This window comes from Caretta caretta, chromosome 1 (assembly GCF_965140235.1).
Source record: "Caretta caretta isolate rCarCar2 chromosome 1, rCarCar1.hap1, whole genome shotgun sequence".
Taxonomy (NCBI): Eukaryota; Metazoa; Chordata; order Testudines; family Cheloniidae; genus Caretta; species Caretta caretta.
Window position 1 is genome coordinate 185998254 of NC_134206.1, and position 23966 is coordinate 186022219.

General features: G+C 44.6%; 1 protein-coding gene across 6 annotated transcripts in view; it reads left to right on the forward strand.

Annotated features, from left to right (window-relative positions):
• The first annotated feature begins 401 nt into the window (after positions 1–401).
• Positions 402–23966, forward strand: part of HTR1F (5-hydroxytryptamine receptor 1F) — a 226172-nt gene continuing 202607 nt past the window's right edge. For all 6 annotated transcript variants that reach the window (XR_012664343.1, XR_012664342.1, XR_012664348.1 and 3 more), the window contains exon 1: positions 402–734. The gene's annotated coding sequence lies outside the window, so the exon portion shown is untranslated. The remainder of the gene's footprint in view (positions 735–23966) is intronic.

The window sequence follows — 23966 nt, forward strand, 5'->3', positions numbered from 1 at the left end:
TCCTTCTTACCTCCCCCCCCCCGCCAATAAAAGCAGCAGCCTCAGCCCTGGCTGTGTCAGGGTGTGCTATGGGGGGGGGGTGGGGGGAGCTAAGGCTCTTCCCCCCTGCAGTGGGGGCAAACACAAGCAGACACAGTCAAAAAAATGGGGGAAGGAGAACCCAGGAGAGGAGGGGACCAACTCCTCTGGCTGGACAGGGAGTGGGGAACTCCACAAAGAAAAGGGGGCAGGGAAGATTAGCAGCGGAAGGAAGCAACGCATGGCAAAAGGAGAGGAACAAACTAAAGGGGGAAGAGCTGGGGACCGGCTCGGTGGAAGGGAACTGTGTGTGTGTGAGAGTGAATAATAAAGGGCGGGAAGGGGGAACGGCTCGGAAAGGGCGGGGTGGCCAGGTGGGGGAAAGGGCCCCCCTTCACCGGGGTGGGAGAGCCCGGGTGCTCGGCAGGCAGGGGGCTGCTGTCCCCGCTCCCGCTGGCTGTAAGGAGCGGTGGGCGGATGAAGAGCTCCAGGCCTCCCCCCGACAGCAGCCGATCAGAGCAGCAGCCTCCGCCTCCTTCCTGAGCAGCCGCCGCCGCTTGCAGACTCAGCCCCCGTCCAGACTCAGAGCCGCGGCGGCCGCACTTTGCTCCCCTTGCCATCCAAAGGGGCTCCGCAGCCTAGACGAGCGCCCCGCCCCGCTCCGCTCCCGGGAGCTGGCGGGAAGCAGAGGAGGACGCGGGTGTCCCGCAGCACAGGTGAGAGCCGGTTTGCTTTGAAGTGCAGCCAGCCCTGGCGTGAGAGGGGCTCCTGGTCTGGCTGGGGGGCGGTGGAGCGCGGGCGCTGGGCTCCTGGCTCCTTCTGCGCCCACATGGGCTGGCTTGCATGCCCCTCGGTTATACCGGCAGACGTGCAAGCCACTCGCCTCTGCAAACGGTCGGGTTCTTGTTTCTGCCTGCCTTCCGTTACTCATTGCGTGCCGGGAGATCAGTGCACGAGCAGCGTGGAGGGCGAAGTGCATTTGTGCACCGTTACCTTCGTGTGCCATTTACAACAAGAAATCCATAATGTTTCTAACACCGTTTGAACCCCTCCCCCGTTTATCTAGTAGGAGAGCGAGGGTGAGTGAAGGAGAAGACTCTAATTGAAGAGATTTTCCTTCCCACTTCTTGGTATCGGAGTCTTGCTGGCGAGCCTTTAATCTCCACCAAACCCCCTTGCTCTGAATCTAAACGAAAAGTTGCTGCTGCTTGGGAACGTGGTGGTCTCGAGCCTTCTCCGTCTATGCCGCTTATCTTGCGCTCTGTGTACTCGGAAGCAGGGCAGCCCGCTGTGCCTCCTGCAGGGACAATCCGCATTTCAGCTGTTGCATACAATAGCGGAGCCTGAGTGTGCTGCTGCCTCTCAGGGGCTATAAGAACTAGTTTAATACTGAGTTAATTCATCTCGCCCTTTCTCCCGTCTGTGTTCGGATTTCTGGCTAACTCCTCATGAAATGCAAAGGAAAATAAACTGCATGGGGGAAATTAAAATTTAGTCGTCTGTGTCTCTAATTTCTCTATAGATTGATGCCTGTATATTCGGGGGGAAAATACTTACAAATATAGTATTTGAAACATAGGAACTATCTTAAATTATTAAAACTGTAGCTCTAGTTGGCTTTTCACTGTTTGCTTTGTTGTATACTTGTTCAAACTAAGTGAAGTGTAAAATTTAGCTTAATTTCATTTTGGTCACAGCTTGGTTTTAGTTAGTTTCACGTTTTAATGTGCTCCTGCTCTAGCACAATAAACTAATGTTTAGATCCCAATCACAGCAGGAAAATGTGTGTTTAAAAATATTCTAATAAAAGCTTGTTTTTTAAAAACATGTTTTGGAAACATTATATATAGTTCTTAAGTTTTTGTATAGCTTGTTTTAATGAGTTTAAATTTGGGTCAGATTTGATCTGGTAAGGAAGTTTTGTTTCCCCCCTACATTGTTTTTGTGTTTGCGTGATATACACATACCATAGATATTTGTGTATACAGTGCAGATGGATTTTTGTAGGTCTCAGTGTGTGTGATTTCATATAAAAAATTTCATCTGAAGTGCAAGTAAATTTTGAGTCTTCACAATGGTAAATCATAATCTTTCATCTTAATTCTGTTTGTGAATCCTCCACTGATTTACAAAATCATCCCAAACAAATCAAATTGTTTGCATTATCATAGTGTTAAGAAGCTTCAGTCATGGATCAGACTCCATTGTGTTAGGTACTGTACAAACACAGAATAATGAGAGTCCCTGCCCAAAACAGCTTACAATGTAAATGGTATTCCTCCACACTATAAGTAGCTGGATTCCATTTAAGGTTCAGAATCATAATGAAATCTGCCTCCAACTTCATGTTCCTGTGGAGTTTCCTCTGAGAAAAGGAATTCAGGAATGCAGAAGTTAGGAACTATATGCAATGGCTGTTAGGTGCAAGTTTATAGTGGTCGAGGGCCTTACTGGATTGGGCATAACATGCCTTTCTATAGAGTATGAGTATCCTGTTTTGGGAGATGTTAAATATTCCTTGTATTCTTTCTCGGGTATATCCTTGTCTTGTTACACACTCTGATTTCTTAGAACTTTGAACTCTTCATAGTCTTATCCCGGTCATGCACTGGGAGTGGTAACCTGTTACAAAAAATTACTTTAAAGAACAAGACTATTAGTTTAAAAGCGCTGTATCTCTTCACTTGGGAGGAAAAGAACTACAAGAAAATCTATTTTTGATCTTTGTAACCTGAATGGAGCCCAGGATCATTGGCAGCCTTGTTAAGAGTATGTACTTGGGAGGTTTCCAACCCAATATCCAGACCATGGAGGACTGGAAACATGGACAGCCATCCTTATGCTTATATTGGAACCTATAGCTATTTAAACCAAGTAGGTTCAAATACAAGCATATCTTAAGAAGCTTTTGTTGTTCACCCATCACTTGCCCCCTTATTGTTAAAAATAGAGAATAAGCAATGATGCAGCATGGAATAAGTAGTAGATGTTGAGCTGAATATCCAGATCTATTGACCCAGGTGGTAAAGTCGTTTTGTTCTCCAAAACAAGAATCACCACATATGTCACTGTTACATGTATATTGAGGGCTGAATTATGCGTCCCTCTGCATGGGTGTGTTAGAGAGGGAAGTGTAGGAAGTTGATTCTCCCTCCGTGGAGGTGTGGGGGAAATTGATGTTAACCTTGCTGTTGAAACTGACCCCATCCCATTCTGCGTCAAAATCTATGCACTGTATGCAACATATGCAAGAGCTGTAACGCAAGAGGCCTACAGGCCTGTATCCTGTAAGACCTGGCTTAAGATAAAGCATTTACGTGTGCTAGGCTGTGGCACTTGACCCAGATAATGGACTAGGCCAATCTCTAACTAGAAAAGAACCAAAAGTCCCTAGCTGTCCATTATAGGCACCGTCCACCCCGCAAAAGTCCGTAGTCAAAACACTGCCACAGTAAACCGCAGATCTTGATAAGATCTTAATAATAACACGGTGCGTCAGCACTGTGCTACTTATGAAACTGCCCTTCCATTCATTCCTTTATAAAGCTTTATTAATAATGCTTGAATTTGGACCTATAGAAGTCTGGTATTATAGGGGTAGGGCAGAGAGAGACCAAGGTGGCACCCGCATGTGACCATCTCTGTCTCCTTCTACCTGCATGCTTGTATTCAATAAAGGACCTCAGACTGTTTGGACCAAACCAATGGTGTGACTCATTTTCCACAACATAGGGACTGGGTGTAATCTAGCTCTCCCTTCTGAGGGCTGAAGGACTGAGGTGGGTAGCACTAGTGACTTGAGGTGGGTATTGCTGGATGGGCGAGGTTAGGGCTGTGACTCCTTCACTCGTGGGCAGTGGGTATCCTAGTACAGGAGAGGCTGTGCCTCCTCGAACAGCCTGGTGCGGCCCTGCCCACGCTCCACCCCCAGATCCCCTGCTGCCTGCTTCCAGTTCCCTTCCTGCTCTTCTGTGGCAGAGAGGCTAGGGCAGGCAGGCTGGGGCCAGTGCTCGTAAGGCCCAGGGCAGGAGGTGCTGGGACTGGAGCCAAGTCATGCTGCCCACCCGGTGCTCCAGGGTTGGGGGTGCTGGGACCACTCTGCCTGCCTGGTGCTCCGGGGCTGGGGGCGCATGGGGATCCGGCGGCCATGGGGTGTGTGTGTGTATGTGTGCACGCTTGGCTCCGGTGAGGGATGGGGGCTAGCCTCCCCCAATGGCTCATTCACCTGCTTTCACTGTTTTCCAGGAATAGAAAGGTGCACTTTTCCCAGTAATGCCCTCATGCCCCTTCCAGGCCTCTGGAGTTAAGTCTCCTCATGGGCGAGTGTGCCGCTTTGCGATTCCTCAGCACAGAAAGCTCAGAGCTGCTCAAGATGCTGCTCCTGGCAGCTGAGAAGGCTGTGGGAGAACTCGAGGGGAATCACAGAACCATAGGCAGGCAGGCAGAGCGGGTTGTTTCAGGAGAGACTGCTGTGCTGAGCAGAGCCGGGGGCTGACCCTCCTGCTGCCTCAGGATAGGGTGGTCAGCCTGCTTTCTCCCCCAGACACCACTCTCCTCTCCTTCTCCCCTCCCCAGCCCCTTCAGCTGAAAAAGTGGAATGATGGGATTGAGAAACCTGCATAATGTGATGCTGTACCTGCTCCATGAGGCATTGCAAACCGTTCCCAAAGCACCCTGTGGCCAGTGTTGATGCACTCTGCCAACACAAGGAGTTAGTGTGGATGTGCAACAGCGGTTTTAATTAAAATGCTTTAGTTAAAGCGGCATAACTTTTGTTGACAAAACTTTGTAATGTAGACAAGGCCAAGGTGGGTGAGGTAATATCTTTTATAGGACCAAGTTCTGTTGGTGAGAGAGACAAGCTTTTGAGCTATACTGAGCTCTTCCTCAGGTCTCGGAAACTTAATCAGAGTGACACGGCTCAATACAAGCTGGAACAGATTGTTTAGCATAAGTAGTTAACACATGTTTCAAGGGCCATTTCACCTTGAACAGTCCCATTAACACCCCTCCAGTCATAAGGAGGAAAGGAAGAGGGCTGGGGAAGGAGCTCTGGGGTTTGTTAGTCAGTTACAGATTGTTGTAATAAACCATAAGTCCAGTGTCTCTATTCATAGAAGATTAGGGTTGGATGAGACCTCAGAGGGTCATCTAGTCCAACCCCCTGCTCAAAGCGGGACCAACCCCCAACTAAATCATCCCAGCCAGGGCTTTGTCAAGCTGGGCCTTCAAAACCTCTCAGGATGGAGATTCCACCGCCTCCCTAGGTAACCCACTCCAGTGCTTCACCACCCTCCTAGTGAAAAAGTTTTTCCTAATATCCAACCTAGACCTCCTTCACCCCAACTTGAGACCACTGCTTATTTAGTCCCTGATTTTTAGTATCTAGCAAAGTTATGAATTTAAGCTCCCATGCTCCTCTTTTGGAATGACTGGAGGGGTGTTAATAGGCCACTTCAGCTTATGCTAAACAGTCTGCTCCACTGTGTATTTAGCTGTGACACTCTGATTAAGGGCTTGTCTTCCTGTACAGTGCTACAGCAAAGCAGCTGCAGCGCTTTAGTGAAGATACTAGTATGCAGACTGGAGACCTTCTCCTGTCAGTGGAGTTAGCTACCACCTCTCGGGGAGGTGGATTATGTCGACAGGAGAAGCTCTGCTGTTGACATAGCACTGTCTATGTGGCGGGGGAGGGGCATGCCATATGACACTTTTTCAGCCAGTTATAATCAGCAGTTGTGTCCGCACCAATGTGTGTCATACTACTGTTTGTTTTGTGAAATTTAAAGTTAATTAAATAGAAAACTTCTTTGTAAATTTATTAACATCAGGGCTTAAATTCAGCCGGATCCATCTGGAGCAGAGCTCTGGTAAATATTTTCAAACCTTGGGAAGCTCCGGCAGCCCCATGCGGGGCTGAAACCCCAAGCCCCAGCAGTGCTGGGAAATACTTTGAGAATTCAAGCCCTGATTAACATGCCATTTTTAAAAATGGCAACATCTAAGATTACTATAACTGAAAGAGTAGAAGCCTTTTTTTCAGTTTTGTTGTGTCCATTTTACAACACTTCTCTACAGCTGGTTTCACTATAGTCTATTTAACTGGTTCTTTATGAACCTTTCACCTAGCAACAGGGGAGAGATGAAAACAACATGGTGGCAAAACCAAAAAGAAACCTACTTTTATGGATGGGTGTTGTACCTGAAACTACTTTCAACACTCTTTTTTTTTTTTCTTTTTAAAGGACTAGATCGCCAGTTGTTAGTTATCCCACAGGGCACCATCTAAACTGCCTGAAGTAACTTGTATTATTATCCACCCAAATGACTGACATTAGGTACCAGACTTAACCTTATAAAAATGCAATTTTATTATTTGGTGGGTGGCATCTCATGGCTTCTTGTGCATTAGACTTATTTATTTTAAAATCTTTATTCTTGCCTGCAGGTTGTATGGGTAATTTACTCGGGCAAACAAAGGTTATGGAATCTCTAATTGAAGCTTCAGCAGTTATGGTAATTCTAGAAGAATGCTCATTTATGTCACAGTGGTGCTTAGCAGGAAGGATTCCTCAGCATTATCCTGCAACTACTCTATTAAAGAGAAATTGGTTATGAGCTATTCTACCTAAATATTACATTTCTCTGCCTCCTGGTTCTATTATTTTCAAGCTAATTATATGTATCAGACATAATATTGCTATTTATAATCTGCAAACACAATGTAGAAATAAAACAGTAGAAATCATTATGCAACAATAAAGCAGGGCTGCCCTTCAACTGGCATTTGGTAGGCTTAGTAAGATGGTTGAATAAGGCTGCTGCTCCTGATGTGCCGAGCACTCTTCATTTGTATTATAGTTATAATCCAAAATGAAGACATTCTACAAGTGTTTGCCCTTCAAAATATAAATTTAAGTGTTGCATACGTGAGAGCTGCAAACCTCTATTGGAGGGAATGGATGGCTATTTCTCTTTAATTCCCCTGTTCTTCGTCTCCTTGAAGAAATGCGCACGTGAGCCATGGACCTTCCAAGCTTCATAAGTCTGGCCCCAAAAGGTTGGAAGATAGAGTATCCTGCTCTGACACCTCTGAGTTTTCCATTGCCTATTGTATAGTTATGTCAGATCACCATTTGGGAGTATGGTGCAGTACCCAAGAGGTGATACAAAGCTTAGTTAGAAGTTGACAATGGATGATATTGTTGTCTTTTACAGTTGTGCATCTGTGTGTCTGCACATATGTAGTCTTTCCACCAGCAGATGAAGTATGTGAGCCCACAGGAGGCTAAACAGCTTTTAATATCAAACGTGGCTTTTTCCTATTGCGAAATACCAGAAACTTGGCACTCAAAGGGGAGCTCCCCAAGGACTTCAAGGGCTTGTCCACATGGCAAGTTAATGTGTTGTAACCAGGGGGTGTAAATCTACAGTGCACTAGGTAGCCAGGCACCAACAGGGCATGTGGATCCTGCTATCATGCACCAAAGGTTCCCTAGTGCTCTTTGATGTACTGCTGCTTCAGGTTAGTATGTTGTAGATTTACACCCTAGCTTGCCAAGCACTAAGTCTTCCTGTGGACAAACCCAAAGACACTGGCTTCACTTATGAATGAGAGAATTTTGGCACAACTCTCATTGCAATGCTGCCTTTTTGTAAAATACATCTGCACCACACCTTGCTGAATGTGTTTAAGCACTGTTTTTAATCATCAAAATGCAAGATGAATTTCAAAACTTGTGTTTGAAAGGCAAGCAGCCCAAGTTGCAGATATGACTTATCACAGTGAGAAATGGCTGCCTTGGCAAGCTCCTGGATAATTCCTCCAAAGATGATCTTTGAGTAGTCTGATGCAAATTCACCCCATGTGTAAGAACATGCAGTTCCATTATAATTAGTGGAGTTATGGCTGCTTACACTTAAGGATGGTCTAGATAATACTTAGTCTTGCCACGAGTGCAGGGGACTGGACTAGATGACCTCTTTAGGTCCCTTCCAGTTCTATGATAAATTTGTCCTTCTTTGATAATGGAAACTTGGCAATGATTCATAGATATTTAGGTCAGAAGGGACCATTATGATCATCTAGTCTGACTTCCTGCACAACGCAGGCCACAGAATTTCACCCACCACTCCTGCAAAAAACCTCACACCTATATCTGGGCTATTTGAAGTCCTCAAATCGTAGTTTAAAGACTTCAAGGAGCAGAGAATCCTCCAGCAAGTGACCCGTGCCCCATGCTACAGAGGAAGGCGAAAAACCTCCAGGGCCTCTTCCAATCTGCCCTGGAGGAAAATTCCTTCCCGACCCCAAATATGGTGATCAGCTAAACCCTGAGCATATGGGTAAGATTCATCAGCCAGATACTACAGAAAATTCTTTCCTGGGTAACTCAGATCCCACCCCATCTAATATCCCATCACAGGCCATTGGGCCTATTTACCATGAATATCAATATATAAGAAGCAGGAAACCTACAGGAGACTCAGTGGTTCTGCTGGCTCACCAGAGAGCAAGAAGGATATGGCAAAGGAGCTAAATGGTTAAGAAATTAGTCTTCGCCACAGAGAATGTTGAGAAGATAGCTGTTCTCTTCAGGGAGCAAAGATGAGGCATTATCAGGGTTCAGGGGTCCAAAGAAGTAGTGCTGGAACAAACTGATAAATGAATGAGCAAAAAGTCACCAAAACTTCAGAATTCTTAAGTTTCTTCAGAACAACTAGGGATTAGGAGAGAGCAGGAAGGAAATCAAAGAAGGAAGGAGAGGAAAAAGACAAAGTCCACCCTGCTGGTAATATTCTTCCTGTTAGCCACAGAATAGCCAGATTTGCCACAAGGATTTTTTTCATTAGTTTTCCTAATATAGGGAAACTGCTGCTGGTACTGCAATAACAAAACTGGACACAGGGGAGAAGAGAGAAAAGACTGTGTTTTTAGTGGTTAAATATTTCCAGTCTGCAAAGCACTTCTGAGAGAGCAAACCAACCCCCCCCCGCCACCATCACCACCTTCCCCCAAACTTGATTTGGGATGAAATAAAAATGTAATCAAATCTAGCCTCTTCTTCCCCCTCCTCTGCCAATCCCATTTAACTGTGAATCCACTCCAACAGCAGTGCCTCTGCGTCCTTAAAATTACCCCCAGAGGGAACTAACTATTGGAATCTGTGGGATGCTGTGAAGCCTCTAAAGTCTATTCTCTCTCTTTTTCCTGCATTAACCTCAATTAAGAAAGATCAGCATTTGCCAACAGTTGTGGCACAACATTTAAAATGTTTGGCTTGGCCCTTTATTGCTCCTTTTCTTGAGGGGGGAGAAATATTACGTCTTTACTTCCCTGTTCTTCAGAAGAACTGTGGTGGGTTAGTGACCTCACAATAAGCTGAAACCTGACTGTAGGTGACCTTGCCCCTAACTGAGCAGGGAAATAAGTCAGAACTTTTTTCTCCACTGAAGAAACAACAAGGAGTCCTTGTGGCACCTTAGAGATTAACAAATTTATTTGGGCTTAAGTTTTTGTGGGCTATAACTCACTTCATCAGATGCATGGAGTGGAAAATATAGTAAGCAGGTATAAATATACAGCACATGAAAAGATGGGAGTTGCCCATTCCCACATCCACCGTAACTGAATTGCCCTTGTTAGCACTGACCCCCCAATTGGTAAGGCAACTCCCATCTTTTCATGTGCTGTGTATTTATCCTGCTTACTGTATTTTCCACTCCGTGCATCTGATAAGGTAGGTTATAGCCCGTGAAAGCTTATGCCCAAATAAATTTGTTAGTCTCTAAGGTGCCACAAGGACTCCTCGATGTTTTTACTGATACAGACTAACATGGCTACCTCTCTGAAACCTTTCTCCTCCAAAATGTTTTAAGTTTTTGATGGAAAAATCAAAAACTGAAATATTTCAATTATGAATTGCTGCTACACTGCCTCATGGGAGCTGTAGCTCAGGTGAGATAGAGAGGCCCATTCTCCATAGCGTGGGGTTCCTGCTCAGACTGCATCTCCCATGTTGCACCACTGTCTCCCCATTGGTGAAAAGAAAAGGTATATCGTGGCTACATTGCATCATGGGAGGTGAAGTCACAAAAGCTAGTTGAAAATCTAATTTTCTGTTGAAGAATAGTTTTACATTGAATTTTCAACCAGCCCTACAGGAGGTGTTTCTAAGTGATAGATCCTGCTCCTGTTGGATTGGACCCTTAGACTACATAGGAGTCAAATTCCCCTTCTTGCTCAGTTGGGGGCTGTGAGAACTACAGCTCAAGTTTGTCTGCTTTACAACTACATAATGATTTAGGGAATATACCTAAACCTAGCTGTGGTTGGAATTAAATGTGTGCCTAAGGGATTTATGTTGATAAGAGAATTTGGATGGGTAAGGCAGGTGAATTGAAGCTGCTGTGGATGTATGTGTTTATCTGATTTCCTGGAGTCTTAATGATTGCATTGATAGAGAATGCACTTGAGCTACCTTGACTCTAAAGCAGGGGTTGGCAACCTGTGGCACGCGAGCCGATTTTTACTGGAACGCTGCTGCCAACCAGGGTCCTGGGCGCCGCCGCTGGTCTGGGGTTCTGTCCGCTGGTGTAGTGTATTACATTTCTCCCCGTAGGAATGTGCCACTTGCGGAGCACCAGGACTGGCAGCCGTAAGTGGAAAAGGAGTACTTGTGGCACCTTAGAGACTAACCAGTTTATTTGAGCATGAGCTTTCGTGAGCTACAGCTCACATAAAATGCATCCGATGAAGTGAGCTGTAGCTTAAGTTCAAATAAATTGGTTAGTCTCTAAGGTGCCACAAGTCCTCCTTTTCTTTTTGCAAATACAGACTAACACGGCTGCTACTCTGAAACCAGCCATAAGTAGTACACCATAAGTAGCACATTCCTACAGTGAGAAATGTAATACGCTACACCAGGGTAGGGAAGGCTGTGCATCCCCAAACAGCCGGCCCACTTCCACCCCCTCCCACCTGACTGCCCCCCTCAGAACCCTCCACCCATCCAAACCCCCCCCCCCCGCTCCTTGTCTCCTGACGACCCCCTCCCGGGACCCCACTCCTGTATCCAAGCCCCCCTGACAGGCCCCCTGGGACTCCCATGCCTATCCAACCACCCCTGTTCCCCGTCCCCTTACCATGCCTCTAGGAGCATCAGGACTGGCAGCCATAAGTAGTAAACTGTAAGTAGCACATTCCTATGGGGAGCAATTTAATACACTACACCCAGCCCCACTTAGCTCACTGATGGTCTGGAGTTCTCAAAATATGTTCTCTCACCCCTTATTAAAAATTACACTGCAATTAGCTTGAAAACTTTGTTTATATATTACAGTAATCGTTAAATGTATAATGTTAATAAATACATAGGCTTGATGAAATAAAGTAGTTGTACTTATGTGCCTGTCCTTAATTTGTGTTTTTGATGATTTACCTTCTAAAAAAAATCTCGCATGTCTCGCACCACCGAAAGGGCATCTTGCACCCCCAGAGGATGCGTTCACCCCGGGTTAAGAACCACTGCACTAAACTGATAAGATCTGCATTTTAATTTAATTTTAAATGAAGCTTCTTAAACATTTTTAAAACCTTGTTTACTTTACATACAACAATAGTTTAGTTACATAATATAGACTTAGAGAGAGAGAGACCTTCTAAAACAGTTAAAATGTATTACTGGCACGCAACCTTTAAATTAGAGTGAATAAATGAAGACTCGGCACACCACTTCTGAAAGGTTGCCGACCCCTGCTCTAAAGCCTTCTGTGTGGGCTTAAGTGAGGATTGTATCACTTATATTTAAGCAGTGTTGAAGGCCAGTATACACCATCCCTATAGTAAGTATGCTGTATTATATAACAAATGGAAAATTTTCTTGCTAAAGGAATAGAGGCTGTGTTATAACTGTATACTTTAAACTCCAGAGGCACAGGTTCTGGTTCATGTTGTACTTGTCTTTTCTGTTGAAAAGATGTGGGGAATCCTGTTCATGTAAAGGAAAAATTGCCAAGTTTTGGTCTGTACACTAAATGAATTATTACCGTATGCAAGCCCTATGATAGCACTGAATATAGGGATGTACTCCCTTGAAACTTTTTGAGTTTGTTTATACTAAATTAAATATTCTCTATGTAAGTTTGGCTGGTTGCTAGCTTTTAATATGAAACAAATGATGTGGCATTTACTAAGCAATCTTGTAACTCGTTTGTAGTCCATTATTTTGACAAGCATCTGACATTGTGTTTGACCCTAAAACTTCAGAGTGGCTGGGTTCTTTTGTTGACCAACTGTTAGCTGGTGTTGGAAAGGTGCCAGGAGATGCTGACTGTTGCTAACTTACCCTGGTAGGTGTGGCTCAATAAGACTCTGAAAAGAAGAGAAGTGATGTTGAATCTGAGGATATAGAATCTAGAACTGAGAACTGTCCCTAGAGAAACCTTAGCAACAGTTTAGGGAGACTTTAGGCTGAAATTTATTGGTAACTCAAATGTCATAAAGCCAAACCCCAGGAAGTGGATACGTTTGGATTAAATGCAGGATGGGAACCTGCACTCTAATTGATGACCACGTTATTTCTCTTCAGCTGATGTGACAAATCATAAAATCATAGGACTGGAAGGGACCTCGAGAGGTAATCTAGTCCAGTGGTTCTCAACCAGGGATCTGGGGCCTTCAGTAGGGCTGCGAGCAGGTTTCAGGCGGGCCAGCAAGCAGGGCCAACATTAGACTCTCTGGGTAGTAAGCTGAAGCCCCACTGCATGGGGCTCAAGTCCAGGGCCCTGAGCCCTACCACCTGGGGCTGAAGTTGAAGCCTGAGCAGCTTAGCTTCACAGGGCCCCGTGGCATGGGGTTTGCCTGGCTTGCTACCCCTAATGCCAGCTCTGGCTTCTATTTGCAGAAAACCAGTTCTATTTTGGCACAGGCGGGCCATGGAGTTTTTATGGCATGTTGTGGGGTGGAAGGGAGCCCTCAGAAGGAAAAAAGGTTGAGAACCCTGGATCTTCTTAACCCTTTAGAGGTGAAAGGGTTTTTCCTCTGGCCAGGAAGGATTTAAAGGTGGTTAGCCTTCCCTTTATATTTATGACACCTCCACCCCCAAATCACATATAGGGTGAAACGCTGGCTGTGATTTCTTCCTGGAGCTCTAGGAGAAAACAGAGTTAATAAGACACATGCACCTCTAAATATACTACCAAGTATATAAAGACTAACAATATTTTCCACATCTCAAGGACCAGTTGATTCTGGGAAACTTTCACGGGAGAGTGCATCAGCCACTTTGTTAGAAGCTCCTGAGATGTGTTGTATGTCGAAATCAAAATCTTGGAGAGCTAAACTCCACCAAATTAGTTTTTCATTATTTCTGGTGGCGGTATGAAGCCACTGTAGCACAGCATGATTGGTTTGCAGGTGGAAACGCCGTCCCCAAACGTATGGGCGTAGCTTTTCCAGAGTGTAGACAATGGCGTAATGTTCTTTTTCACTGACTGACCAGTTGTTTTCCCTCTCAGACAGCTTCTTGCTGAGAAACACTACAGGGTGGAGTTTAGAGGGAGGGGGGGAATGCTATGAGATAATTAACAGCTCCCAGGCGCTCCTGGACCGTGAATGGCCCTTCCCACGACGCTTCCATTTTATGGGCCTGGAGCGCCTTTATGACCATGACCTGGTCCCCTACTTTGAAGGAATGCTCTCTGGCATGTTTATCATACCAGGCTTTTTGCTCTTTTTGAGCATTCTATACGTTTTCTTTAGCAAGGGCTAAAGAGGTTCGGAGGGTGTTTTGTAGGTTGGTTACAAAGTCCAGAATGTTAGTTCCTGGGGAAGGAACTAACCCCTCCCATTGCTGCTTCACCAACTGTAATTGCCCCTTAACCTCACGGCCATATACAAGTTCAAATGGTGAAAACCCTAAACTGGGATGTGGTACAGCTCTGTAGGCAAAGAGCAACTGCTGCAACACTAGGTCCCAATCACTGGAGTACTCATTTACGAATTTACGTATCATGGCCCCCAAAGTTCCATTAAACTTCTCCACCATGCCATTTGTTTGATGGTGGTAAGAAGTGGCAACCAAGTGATTTACCCCATGAGCTTCCCAAAGGTTTTCCATAGTTCCTGCCAGAAAATTAGTCCCTGCATCTGTGAGGATGTCGGAGGGCCAACCTACCCTGGCAAAAATGTCTGCTAGTGCCTGGCACACACTTTAAGCAACACCAGGGCTAAGAGCTACTGCTTCCGGCCATTGGGTGGCAAAATCCATGAAAGTCAGTATGTACTGCTTTCCTCTGGGTGTTTTTTTTTTTTTTGGTAAAGGACCCAGAATATCCACAGCTACTCGCTAAAATGGAACTTCATGATGGGGAGTGGCTGGAGAGGGGCTTTGACCTGGTCTTGGGGGTGTTCCCACTCTTTAACATACCTCACAAGACCGGACATAGGTAGAAACATCCTTGCCTATTCCCTCCCAGTGGAACGACCTCCCCAAATGGTCTTTGGTCCTGTTCACACCAGCATGGCCACTAGGATGATCATGGGCTAAGATCAAGAACTTTACCCGGTACTTAGTTGGAACTACCAACTGTCTCTGAGGATGCCAGTCTTCCTGGTGTCCACCAGAGTTTCCTTGTATAAAAGTCCTCTTTCTACAACAAACCTGGATCGATTAGAAGAGCTGAGAGGCAGTGGGTTGCTCTGTGCTGCCATCCAAGCTCTCTGGAGGAGTTCATCTGCTTTCTGTTTGGTCTGGAACTGTTCCCTTGATGCTGGAGACATCAGTTCCTCATTGGATTGTGTACCTAGGCTTGGTCCCTCTGGAAGTGATGTAGGGGATGGGGCTGTTTCTGTGGACTGTGAACCGCTCTCTGCTGGTGCACTATGTTGGGTTTCAGACTCTGGCTGAGCCTGTTGTGTAGGGTTATCGGCTGCTGCTGGTTCAGGTTCACTGAATCTGGTTGTTCTGCCAGTTCTGGTTCTGGGACTGGCTCTGTCTGGGTTTCTGGGACTTGATCCACCACTGCTGTTGCAGACATTGGCCTGGGGTCCGGGTCCATCATCTCTGATCGGGTCCTGGTAGAAGTTTCCGGAACAGAGCTAGGCGTGACGGCTTGCTTAGCCTGGCTGCGGGTGACCATTCCCACCCTCTTGGCTAGCTTCACATGATTGGCCAAGTCTTCCCCCAACAGTACGTGGATGGGATAATCCTCATATACTGCAAAAGTCCACGCTCCTGACCAGCCCTTGTACTGGACAGGCAACTTGGCTGTAGGCAAATTGAAAGAGTTGGACTTGAAGGGTTGAATTGTCACTCGGATCTCTGGGTCTATTAAATTGGGGTCCACTAAGGAAGCATGGATAGCCGACACTTGTGCTCTGGTGTCCCTCCACGCGGTGACCTTCTTCCTGCCCACACTCGCAGTTTCCCTCTGCTCCGAGGGTATCTGGGAGGTATCTGGGTCTGAGGACCTCTGGTGTGATTCCGGTACAATGAACTGTAATCTGTTGGGATTCTTGGGGCAGTTGGCCTTTACATGCCCTGGCTCATTACATTTAAAACATCGTCCAGCTGACGGGTCACTGGAGCGAGGTGGGTTGCTGGAGAATGGTGTGGCAGGATAAGGTGTCTGGAGTATTCCTTGCTGTGTAGTTGGGGCCTTGGGCTGCCCCCGGTAGTAGGGTGTGGTCTGAGGGTGTCCTTTCTGGTATCCACTCCAACTGCGACCAGGGTTGTTCCTCTCTCCTCCCTCCACCCGTTTTGTTCCGGCTTGCCCCGCCTCTCTGGCGGTCTGGGACTGCTCATATCGATCAGCATAAGAAGCAAGACTTTCTGCTGAGTCCATTTCCTTATCCCATAAACACTGTTTTTTTTCCTCCTTGGACATATTCAGGAATTGCTCCTGAGCTATCAAATCACACATTCCATCAAAGCTAGTGGCACCCCTTCCTTGGACCCATTTATCTAACAGATCCTTCATCTGGTTTAGATAAGCCACATTACTTAGCCCAGGCCCTCTTTTAAGGGTTCGAAATTTTACTCTGTACGTTTCAGATGTAATTTGAAATTGTTTTAAAACCAAATCCTTGAACTTATTATAGTCAGAAGCCTCATCAATAGGCATCTTATTGAATATGTCCAGAGCTCTTCCAGTCAATTTTGCGACCAATGTGGTCATCTTGTGAGCTTCAGGAATTTTATGGAGAGTGCATAGTCCCTCAAAGGTGAGAAAATATTCAGAAATATCACTAGATTCATCATACTGTGGACATAGTCACTCCCATTTGTGGATTGTTGGGGAAGGATGGTTAGGGTTATCCAGTAGATTCCGTTAAGCCCTTACCTTCTCCAACTCTAGTTCATGTTTCCTCTCTTTTTCCCTCTCCTCCATTTCTTTTTTCCTTGCCTCCATAGCTCTCCTGTGAGCAGCCTCTTGGTGTTCTTCTGCCGCTATAGCTCTCTTGTGGGCAGCCTCTTGGTTTTTTTCTGCCTCTTTCGCGGTCTCCATAGCTCTCCTGTGGGCAGCTTCTTTGGCTGTTTCTGCCTTGGGCTACGTCATGTTTGCCCCTCTGTTTTTAACTAACTTTACACCCGAGAGTTAGAAATCAAACAAACAAACAAAAACTTGGCTTGTCAAAAAAAAAAAGGTTGTGCTGTAACCGGATACCTATGTTCTCTGATAGTGATTGTCAGGTTTTTTTTTTTTTAAGGATTTTTCTGTAGGCGAACACCTTTGTCTCCGGGCAAATAGACAGAAAACCCCTCGAGTTGTTCTTAGGTTAAAAAAACAAAGAAACAAACTTCTTCAGGTCTGTGAATTTCCCTGCAGGAGGTTAACTACCTTGCCTTTAGGTAGAGAAAACTCCAGCTCACAAAAGACAATTCCCTTTTGTCTCTGCTCTGGCTCCCAAGCAGAGGAAAAAAACCCCTGTAATTGCTTTCAGCTTAAAACCTGCTTTCCAGCAGCCCAAAGGAAAAAAAATTCCCTTTTTAAAATCTGTGCTTCTGGTTGAAAAAATCTCGAATTGATCTCAAAATGATTTCAAGTTAATCCCACCACTCTGCCACCATGTCAAGGTTCCTTCCTCACTCTGAACTCTAGGGTACAGATGTGGGGACCTGCATGAAAAACCCCCTAAGCTTATTTTTACCACCTTAGGTTAAAACTTCCCCAAGGTACAAACTATTTTACCTTTTGTCCCTGGACTTTATTGCTGCCACCACCAATCGTCTAACAAATATAAGCGGAAAAGAGCCCACTTGGAAACGTCTTTCTCCCCAAAATCCTCCCAAGCCCTACACCTCCTTTCCTGGGGAAAGCTTGATAAAAATCCTCACCAATTTGCACAGGTGAACATAGACCCAAACCCTTGGATCTTAAGAACAATGAAAAATCAATCAGGATCTTAAAAGAAGAATTTTAATTGAAGTAAAAGAATCACCTCTGTAAAATCAGGATGGTAAATACCTTACAGGGTAATCAGATTCAAAACATAGAGAATCCCTCTAGGCTAAACCTTAAGTTACAAAAAGACACAAAAACAGGAATATACATTCCATTCAGCACAACTCATTTTATCAGCCATTTAAACAAAACAGAATCTAATGCATATGTAACCAGATTGCTTACTAACTCTTTACAGGAGTTCTGACCTGCATTCCTGCTCTGGTCCCGGCAAAAGCAACACACAGAGAACCCTTTGTTCCCCCTTCCCCCCCCCCACCTCCATCTTTGAAAGTATCTTGTCTCCTCATTGGTCATTTTGGTCAGGTGCGAGCGAGGTTATCTTTAGCTTCTTAACCCTTTACAGGTGAAAGGGTTTTTCCTCTGGCCAGGAGGGATTTAAAGGTGGTTAGCCTTCCCTTCATATTTATGACAGGGGTGCAGGAGCAGGGGGACACCCTGACATTAGCCCTCCTCTTCCTCCCCCCACCTCACACAACAAGCAGGAGGCTCTGGAGACCAGCTCCAAGGCAGAGGGCAAGAGCAGCACAGGGCAGTGGGGCGGGAGGGACAGCTCAACATCACATGATACAGGCTTTTCAATCCCATCATTCCGTGGTCATCCTGCTAGATTGCAAGATGCTTTTCAACTGAAGTGGGGGGAAGGTGGGGAAGTGTCTGTCCCTCTGCTCTCTTCCTCCCCTCCCCCATGCTCTCTGTCACACAGTGTGTGTTGTGGGAGAGTGGGTGTGTTGGCCTGCTGTCTCATAAGTTCAGTCCTGAGGCGGGATAGGGGGCAACAACCCCTCAACATCAGCCCCCGCCTCCCTCCCTGGCTCTGCACAGCAGTCTTTCACACATACCTCCACGCCTGCCTGCCTGCCTTGTGTTGGTAGAGTGGGAGAGAGCGGAATTATTCCAGGTTAATGATTTGCTCTTTGTTTCCTGGAGCAGAGCAGCACGCTCAGTTGTCAGAAGCGTTTTGAAAGGGGAAGGGTGCATGCCTGCAGGGCTACTGAGTTCAAAACAATGAGTAGAGCGGTCAGGGCAGGCATTGTGGGACACCTTCCGGAAGCCAATTACAGTGATAAAATCAATCACTGTGTTTACACTGGCACTATGGCGATAAAACTTCTGTGTAAAAAAGCCTTATGACTCTCTCGTCAAGGGGGTTTCATTACAACACTGCAACTGAAAAATTTTTGTTGCAAAAAGTGGCTTTGCAGTGTGTACACCTCCAATGTTTTGTCACCAAAAAATACCTTTTGGCGAAAAAAGTTGGCAGTGTAGACAAGCCCTTACTTAAAAATACACCACATCTACTGCTTCTCCCCCTAGTCACAAGGCTTGTTACCCTGTCAAAGAAAGCTATTAAGTTGGTTTGACAAGATTTGTTCTTGACAAATCCATGCTGATTGTTACTTATCACCGTATTATCTTCTTGGTGTTTGCAAATTGATTGCTTTATTATTTGCGCCATTATCTTTCCATGTATTGAAGTTAAACTGCCTGGTGTGTAATTCCCCAGATTGTCTTTATTTCTTTATTTAGAGATTGGCACTAGATTTGCCCTTTTCCTGTCCTCTGGAATCTCTCCCATTTTCCATGAGTTTTCTAAGATAATTGCTAATGGCTCAGATATCTCCTCAGTCAGCTCCTTGAGTATTCTAGGATATATTTCAGCAGGTCCTGGTGACTTGAAGACATCTAGCTTGTCTGAGTAATTTTTATCTCGTTCTTTCCCTATTTTAGCCTCTGATCTTACCTCATTTTCACTGGTATTCACTGTGTGAGACGTCTAATCGCTACTAACCTTTTTGCTTAAAACTGAAACAAAGAATTATTTAGCACTTCTGCCATTTCCACATTTTTTGTTTTTCCTCCCCTCATTGAGTAACAGGCCTATCCCGTCCTTGATCTTCCTCTCGCTTCTAATGTATCTGTAGAATGTTTTCTTGTTACTCTTTATGTCTCTAGCTAGTTTAATCTCGTTTTGTGCTTTGGCCTTTCTAATTTTGTCCCTACATACTTGTGTTATGCTGTGTTTATATTCATCCTTTGTCACATTCCATTTTTTGTAGGACTCTTTTTTGAGTTTCAGATCATTAAAGATCTTCTGGTTAAGCCAGGATGGTCTCTTGTAATACTTCCGATCTTTCCTACACAGTGGGATAGTTTGTTCTTGTGCCCTTAATAATGTCTCTCTGAAAAACTGCCAGTTGTCTTCAGTTGTTTTTCCCCTTATACTTGCTTCCCATGGGATCTTACCTACCAACTCCCTGAGTTTGCTAAAGTCTGCCTTCTTGAAATCCATTGTCTTTATTTTGCTGTTCTCCCTCCTACCATTCCTTAGAATCATGAACTCTACCATTTCATGATCACTTTCACTCCCGCTGCCTTCCACTTTCAAATTCTCACCAATTCCTCCCTATTTGTAAAAATCAAATCTAGAACAACCTTTCCCCTAGTAGCTGTTTCCAACTTCTGAAATAAAAAATTGTCTCCAATACATTCCAAGAACGTGTTTGGATAATCTGTGCCCTGCTGTGTTGTTGAAATCTCCCAGCACCACCAAGTCCTGTGCTGTCAAGTTTCCTTCCCCACTCTGAACTCTAGGGTACAGATGTGGGGACCTGCATGAAAGACCCCCTAAGCTTATCTTACCAGCTTAGGTTAAAAACTTCCCCAAAGTACAAACTTTGACTTGTCCTTGAACGGTATGCTGCCACCACCAAGCGTTTTAAACAAAGAACAGGGAAAGAGACCACTTTTAGACGTCTTCCTCCAAAATATCCCCCCAAGCCCTACACCCCCTTTCCTGGGGAAGGCTTGATAATAATCCTCACCAACTGGTACAGGTGAACCCAGACCCAAACCCTTGGATCTTGAGAACAATGAAAAATCAATCAGGTTCTTAAAAGAAGAATTTTATTCAAAGAAAAAGTAAAAGAATCACCTCTGTAAAATCAGGATTGTAAATACCTTACAGAGTAATCAGATTCAAAACACAGAGAATCCCTCTAGGCAAAACCTTAAGTTACAAAAAGACACAAAAACAGGAATACACATTCCCTCCAGCACAGCTTATTTTACCAGCCATTAAAAGAAAATCTAATGCATTTTCTAGCTATATTACTTACTAACTTTACAGGAGTTGGAAGGCTTGCACCCCACTCTCCTGCTGGTAATTACCATTTTTTCATGGTCTGTGTGTATAAAAACATCCTCACTGTATTTTCCACTTTATGCATCCGATGAAGTGAACTGTAGCTCACAAAAGCTTATGCTCAAATAAATTGGTTAGTCTCTAAGGTGCCACAAGTACTCCTTTTCTTTTTTTTTTTTGTCTTGTCCCCTTATTGGTCATTTTGGGTCAGGTGCCAGCGGGGTTACCTTAGCTTCTTAACCCTTTAAAGGTGCAAGGGTTTTGCCTCTGGCCAGGAGGGATTTTATAGCACTGACTACAGAAAGGTGGTTGCCCTTCCCTTTATATTTATGACGTGATCTTTGGATGATTTTGTTAGTTTATAAAAAGCCTCATCCTCTTCTTCCTGGTTTGGTGGTCTGTAGTAGACTCAACCATGACATCACCCTTGTTTTTTCCCCTTTTTATCCTTACCCAGAGACTTTCAACAAGTCTGTCTCCTATTTCCATCTCGACCTCAGTCCAAGTGTATACATTTTTAATATATAAGGCAACACCTCCTTCCTTTTTTCCCCTGCGTATCCTTCCTGAGCAAGCTGTACCCTTCTATACCAGTATTCCAGTGGTGTATCCCAAGCCTCTGTGATGCCAACTATGTCATAGCTGTGTTTATTAATTAGCATTTCAAGTTCTTCCTGCTTATTCCCCATACTTCTTGCATTAGTATACAGACATCTAAGATACTGATTTGATTTTCCCCTTATGTTCTCTCCTGTCTCTCCCTGATCCCTGCGATAGTGGCTCATGCTTCTCCCTCCTTTCCCCCCACTTTCCTCCGATTCCAACCCTTCTCCCAGGTCTCCACGTTTTTGACTTATCTGTGGGCTTTTGTCACTTGCCAGCATAACACACATCCATTGTAGAGAATGGATGAAGATGATTATGTGTTCTTTCATCAATGGAGACCTCTCTGCAGCTGGCAGGATGTGGAAACTTGAAATAGAACTGTGTAAAAAATAATAAGATTCTTGATACACCTTGGTATGTCCTGGCTCCTGACACACAGCAGCAAGAAGACTCCCCTGCACTCCTCTGCAACTAGGCAAAACACGATTAACAGCAACAACTGTCAATCCCTAAACTGGGGGGGGCTTGGTACAGAAAAGAAAGTAACCCCTGCTACAGTCATCCTTCTTTTTTGGGGAACTGACCACAGGAGGAGATGCACGTAGGTCCCTATCCCTCCTGTACATGGACTGCATATGGGAGGATACTAAGAAAAAAATCTTACAGAACCATTTTGTTCCAGGTTTTCTGGCTATGATTCCGATAGCTGTAAGTTTTCAGAAACAGACAGTTGCAATACTTCTTTCAGTGTCACAATATGTGAAGCTGTAACTTTAAAATCACCCTTCACGGCATTGCCTGCTTACATAAAGGGAAAAATAAAAACAATTCAGCAGTGCACGAGTCAGCCAGTGGAAAGAACGCTGGCTTTTAACACAGGCTGCAATGGACAGAGAACCTTTTCCTTCACCACACCAACAAAATAAAACAACAAATGAAACACAAGTCCTTAATTAAAGAAAAAACGGAGTGTGTGTGTGTGTGTGTGTGTAACTGTATGGTTCAGGAAACTAGTGGATGTGGTGCAGGGCCTTTCACCATGACATGTTCAGACCCAGCCTGTAATGACTAAATTGGGGGATGCAGTTCATTTCCCAGTGGACAGCTTTCCACATCAGCAATACCTGGCTCTTCATCACTGTTGAGAAGACAAAGACTGGGTGAGCATGCTCGCAGGCAAGCCTACAGACCTTCAGTGTTGGGTCTCCATCCTACTTTGCAGCTTGGAGGCAGAAATCAGGCCTGTGATGTACTGGCATAGGACATAGATCTGTCCCTTGAAAAGACATCAAGTTCTTGCTGCCTCCCATTGCTGCAATGGGTAGTCTCATCCTCTTCCACTGTTAAGCAACCTGCTCATACTGCACATCCACAGACGCTTAATATGCCAGATACTCTTTACTCACCAATCCTTGCTGTGATGATGATAATGCAAAAGCTAATGATGCTTGCTTTGACCATCAAAAAAACCTCCCACAAACCCTTACCTCAGGAGAATGGAGGAGTTGAACTTTGCAAGGCTAACAAAACATTGAAGCTTTTCTTCTTAATGATCACTTTGAGAGTTTTGTGTTTTAAGTCTGTGAATCATTTTACCTCATTCCAAGGGAAATGTCTGCCACTGTCCTCCCTGAGGTGTGCTTCTAAATAAATTATCCTTGAATTCATCTTAATGACATCATTGTATAATAACCCTTCTTGAACAAGGCCCCTTTTTTTTTAAACAGAGTTAATCAAGCTCATTTGAGTTTATATTCCATTTAAGGCTTGTTTGTTTTTCTGTTAGTCAATCCAGATCGTCTCCTCAGATGATCTTGCTGTGAATCCAGGGGACTTTCTATGAAGTCACATGAAAACTGGCAAGTGCTGGTGGCAAAGATGGCATCTCCATCATCACCACTGTCTACTTCCTCTTGCATTGTCTAAAACCTTGAGGTTTTTAAGAAACAATTTTAATTCTAAAATTAAGAATCTAAGGTTGTGTTGGTAACATTTTCTTGGGCCTCAAATTTTTGTTCCCATTTCCCACGTCAAAGTAAGGCTTCTCCTTGGATAAAGCCCGGTGAAGTAGATAAGGCTCTGTTCAGTTCAATGTACTGTGAGCCAGCTATTTCCTGGCAGCTGGCAAAATAGTGATGCAAAATTTTCTGTCTCAGTTACCTCCTTAAGCTGCATGAGCTTTTGGCACAGAACTCAGTGATGGTTTGAACTGTTTGTAGAGGAAATTTGCCTTAGCGAACCCACTATCTTTGCATGCAAATACTAATTGAAAGACAAAAAGAAAAGGAGTACTTGTGACACCTTAGAGACTAACCAATTTATTTGAGCATAAGCTTTCGTGAGCTCTATAGCTACAGAGCTCATGAAAGCTTATGCTCAAATAAATTGGTTAGTCTCTAAGGTGTCACAAGTACTCCTTTTCTTTTTGCGAATACAGACTAACACGGCTGCTACTCTGAAACCTAATTGGAAGACAAAGATTGGTGGTTTAAATGAAGAGTCTAGTAAAGACAAACTAGGTTTGTGGGCGTTTTCCAGAGGCTGTCTCCAAAGTGTGTTTTGATATTTAGTGGTGCTGTTACAAAGAGGGAAAGTGTCTGATGTGCAAAATGAGGATTATTGAACACTCAGTTTATAGTTTAACAAGGGGACAAAATTAATTTTTTGCACCACATCCTGTTAGCAGAGGTTGGAACCCTGCATGAAGATGCTGATGGATTTCTGTTGACTT